The sequence below is a fragment of the Elaeis guineensis genome, chromosome 5 (assembly GCF_000442705.2).
Source record: "Elaeis guineensis isolate ETL-2024a chromosome 5, EG11, whole genome shotgun sequence".
NCBI classification, from domain to species: domain Eukaryota; kingdom Viridiplantae; phylum Streptophyta; class Magnoliopsida; order Arecales; family Arecaceae; genus Elaeis; species Elaeis guineensis.
The window spans coordinates 102,166,354-102,171,024 of record NC_025997.2 but is presented as its reverse complement, the minus strand read 5'-3'; positions in this window follow the sequence as shown (position 1 = coordinate 102,171,024).

The window sequence follows — 4,671 nt, the reverse complement described above, 5'->3', positions numbered from 1 at the left end:
GGTGGAGCTGTTCTGTAGTCGATGTCGGCGGCGGAGCCCGGCTCCCGTAGGAGTCCGGGCGGAGCTGTCCTGTTGTCGATGTCGGCGGTGGAGCCCGACTCCCGTAGGAGTCCGGGCGGAGCTGTTCTGTAGTCGATGTCGGCGGCGGAGCCCGACTCCTGTAGGAGTCCGGGCGGAGCTGTCATGTAGTCGATGTTGGCGGCGGAGCCCGGCTCCCGTAGGAGTCCGGGTGGAGCTGTCCTGTTGTCGATGTCGGCGGCGGAGCCCGGCTCCCGTAGGAGTCCGGGTGGAGCTGTTCTGTAGTCGATGTCGGCGGCGGAGCCCGGCTCCCGTAGGAGTCCGGGCGGAGCTGTCATATAGTCGATGTTGGCGGCGGAGCCCGTCTCCCGTAGGAGTCCGGGCGGAGCTGTCCTGTAGTCGATGTCGGCGGTGGAGCCTGGCTCCCGTAGGAGTCCGAGCAGAGCTGTCCTGTTGTCGATGTCGGCGGTGGAGCCCGACTCCCGTAGGAGTCCGGGCGGAGCTGTTCTGTAGTCGATGTCGGCGGCGGAGCCCGGCTCCCGTAGGAGTCCGGGCGGAGCTGTCATGTAGTCGATGTTGGCGGCGGAGCCCGGCTCCCGTAGGAGTCCGGGCGGAGCTGTCCAGTTGTCGATGTCGGCGGCGAAGCCCGGCTCCCGTAGGATTCCGGGTGGAGCTGTTCTGTAGTCGATGTCGGCGGTGGAGCCCGGCTCCCGTAGGAGTCCGGGCGGAGCTGTCATGTAGTCGATGTTGGCGGCGGAGCCCGGCTCCCATAGGAGTCCGGGCGGAGCTGTCCTGTAGTCGATGTGGGCGGCGGAGCCCGGCTCCCGTAGGAGTCCGGGCGGAGCATCCTGTTGTCGATGTCAGCGGCGGAGCCCGGCTCCCGTAGGAGTCCGGGCGGAGCTGTTCTGTAGTCGATGTCGGCGGTGGAGCCCGGCTCCCGTAGGAGTCCGGGCGGAGCTGTCCTGTTGTCGATGTCGGCGGCGGAGCCCGGCTCCCGTAGGAGTCCGGGCGGAGCTGTTCTGTAGTCGATGTCGGCAGCGGAGCCCGACTCCCGTAGGAGTCTGGGCGGAGCTGTCATGTAGTCGATGTTGGCGGCGGAGCCCGGCTCCCGTAGGAGTCCGGGCGGAGCTGTCCTGTTGTCGATGTCGGCGGCGAAGCCCGGCTCCCGTAGGAGTCCGGGCGGAGCTGTCCTGCTCGATTCCACTGAGGGCTTCGACTGTGGGTATTTTATACCCAACACCAGTCCCCCTACTTTCGAGTTTGAATTTCAAACGAAGGAAGTACAGAGAGAGAGATGGGCACAGCCGAAACCGTCCCTTCGAATCCTGCGCACTGCCGCCTCCGGATATTTTGGCATTAAATGTGCGCTTGCCGGAGTCTTTTCAAATTGGAACGGTACGAGAGGATGCTTCGAAAATCCCGTAGGTACTCTGGCCTATGTACGGCGCAATTATGATCCTGCCAACCGTCAGCCGCTTTTAGCCGTCTACCAGGGGGAGTGGGACACGTGTCGGATGCGGACTGGCCTGGGGGATTCGCGATCATTATGGCGCCGGATCCCAGGGTCTATTTAAACCCGTCCTCCCTCCTTTAGGTGTCCTACTCCATTCCTGAGTTTTCGCTGGTGTCTGTCTTCTCTTCGAGAGCCCTGCTTTAGTGAGCGTCTTCTCGAGCCGTAGGTGCCTCCCGTTTCTCGTCCCCCAGGTCCCTCAGAGTAACATAGGTTAGTGCCAACCTTCCTCTCACCGCCTAGGGGCTTCTCCTCTCATCATTACTTTTGTGCGTCCCTTCGAGTTAGCCTTCGGCCTCTCGTTCCCCTTTCGATCCGTCTTTTTAGGGTCCTTTAGATCCTCCCTTCGAAACTACTCAAAATGTCCTCTGGCTCTTCTGCTCCCGACAGTTCCGAGAGTTCTTCTGCTTCAAACCCCCAGGTCCCTGTGGACGAACCCGCGTCCGGGGCTGAGCCTCACCCGATTTTTGTGCCGGGCGTTATTCCATGTTCATCGACTTTGGAGGAACTCCTTCTGATAAGGGTTCGGTATGGGATTCCTCCGGAGTATGATCTGGAGCTACCTGGTCCCTCTGACCGGGCCTGCACTCCTCCTCCCGGTCGCTTCTGTTTGTATCAGGAAGCATTCCGTGCCGGACTCCGGCTTCCACTTCCTACCTTCGTCGCTGCCTTCTTTCGCTTCTTGGACATTTCTCTCGCTTCCGTGGCCCCGAATTCCTTTAGGTTTTTGATAGGGTTTCTTTCCCTCTACCACATAGTCGAGGTTCAGCCGTCCCTCTCCTTGTTTAGGCATTTTTATACCTTCAAACGCCATCCTTCGGCGAAGGACTGGTGGTACTTCTCCCCCCAGTTTGGTAAGAAGGGGTTGCTGAAGGGCGCCCCTTCTTCGATTCACAATTGGAAGGGGAAATACCTCTTCATCCACTGCCCGACCCTGGAACTGGGCCTGCCCCCTTGGGGTTCTCTGAGGGATTCCATCCGTCGGGCTCCTAGCCTGGGGGAGGACGACCTCCAGGCCGCCCAGAAGCTTCTAACTTATCCCGCTCCTTCCCTTCCTAATCTTCTGAGGGAGCAGCTTCTTTTCAACATCGGCCTGAGCCCTCAGGATCCAGCGAGTATTCATCTTATCTTTTCTTTTCTTGCCTTCCTCTTCTTCTTCTCTTTACCTCTTTTTCCTTCCCACTCTCTTCTTTTTTTCTTTTTTCTTTTTTTTTTTTTGACTCTTGATTGATCGGTGTTGCTTCTTTTTCCCTTTTTTCTTCTTCCTTCTCCTTTTTCTTTTCTCATCATTTTTTTTTCTTTTTTTTTTTTTTTTTTTTTTTTAGCAATGGACGCCGAAGCGACGCGGATGCTCGCCAGGGGCATGAGAGCTCAGAAGAGAAAGGGTGCGACGGCCTCTGGATCGACGAAGAGGGCCAGGGCGGAGGAGACGAGCTTGGCTGCGCCCGCCCAGGCGGCCCCGGCCATCGACATTCCTTCAGATGCCGAGCTAGTGGCCCCCCGGGCTTCTTCGAGGAGCCCGCCGACTGGGGCCCCCGCTCCGGGGGTTCGCCCCACGGAGGTGCCCGCCGTGGGGAGGAGGAGGAAATTGGTGGCTCGTCGGGCGAGTAGCCATCGAGCTGCTGCAGACGAGTCCGTCTGCTCCGAGGAGGGATCGGAGAACCCCTTCAACGATAGGGACTTGATCAGGCGGCTGCTCGACGGCTGCATCCTGTCCAACGTCATGGAGAGGATCGACCGCGCCGATCCTGAGCAGCGGGCTTGGGACTCTTTGGGGTCCTTCCTCGAGGTAAGCGGATATTTATTTACACGGTCACTCGGCCTTTATCGTAATTCTCTATCCGTCCTTGCAGATTGGGCACCAGCTCTTCGCCTATGTTGAGGCGACGAGCCACATGAGGAGGGACCTCCTTCAGACGGAGGAACGCTGCCAAGCCGAGATTGCTCGCCTCCAAGCGAAGACGGCCGAAGTAGTCGCCCTCCAGGAGGCCCTGGAAAGAGAAAGGCAAGCCCGGGAAGAGGAGAGACGGATCTTGGAGGAGTCGGCAAGGAAGGCGGAGGTCGAGGTCGCCCATTTGGTCGAGCAAACTCCGGTCCTGGTCTCGGGGGCCAGGGCCCTTGCGGTGGAGGAATTCAAGGCCTCCACAGAGATGAGGGACCTGAATGTCCAGTTCGGCCAGGAGGCGTTCACCAAGGGGTTCGAGCTCTGCCAAGAGATGGTAGCCAGCAAATACCCCGAACTCGATCTCGACTTTCTTGAGGAGTCTGAAGATGAGGCCGGCCCCTCGTCCGCCGCCACCGCGGTCGCACCCCCCGTGCCGAGTTCTCCACCTCCCACCCCTGAGGTCTGAGACCTCTGATCTTGTGCCCTTATTTTGCCGCCATATTTCCTTTCTGTTTGTCTTCAAAATTATTCAATCAATAAAGTCGAATTTCTTGTTGTGGATGGCTTCTCCTTCCCCCTCCTCCTTCTTTCTGCTTTTCTTCTTGTAATGAGTCGATCTTTGATGCTTGCACCTTCCGATGGCAGTGCCCTGCTGAAGCACTCCCTTGCCCCTGGGGGTCCCGCTGAAGTCGACAATCCAGCGGTTGAAAAAGGAGGTCCTCCACCTGACGAAGAAGTTGAAGAAGTCAGAAGGCGAGCTCCGCAAATCGAGAGAAGGCCATTCTGAAGCCGCCGCTGAGGCCGCCCACTTTCAGAGTCTCCATGTGAAGGCGATCATGGATTACAGCCGGAGGAAGGCGAACTTCACAAAGGAGCTCGAGGAATGCAAGAAGAGCACCAGCGACCGAATTTGGGCTCAAGAAGCCAGGATCAGCGCCCTTAAGGTGGAACTATCAACTGCGAAGAGGAAGATTGGCCAGCTGGAAGGAAACTCATCCCGGCTCCTGGCCCGGGTTGATGATGGACAGAAGTGGTCGCAGAAGGTCTCCGACCTTCAGAAGCAGCTTCAAGACGTCGAGATGAGCAACGACGTGCAGCGGGCCAGCTGGCGCCGGCAAGTGGAAGAGTACAAAGGAAGATTTCGGACGGCGGCTGACGAGGTCGTTCGTCTCCAGAGGCAGCTGGCTAATAGGGCGCAGCTTACTTCCGCCCAAGATTCCGAAGAGCTCCAAGCCCTGAGAGGCACTGTTGAAGGGAT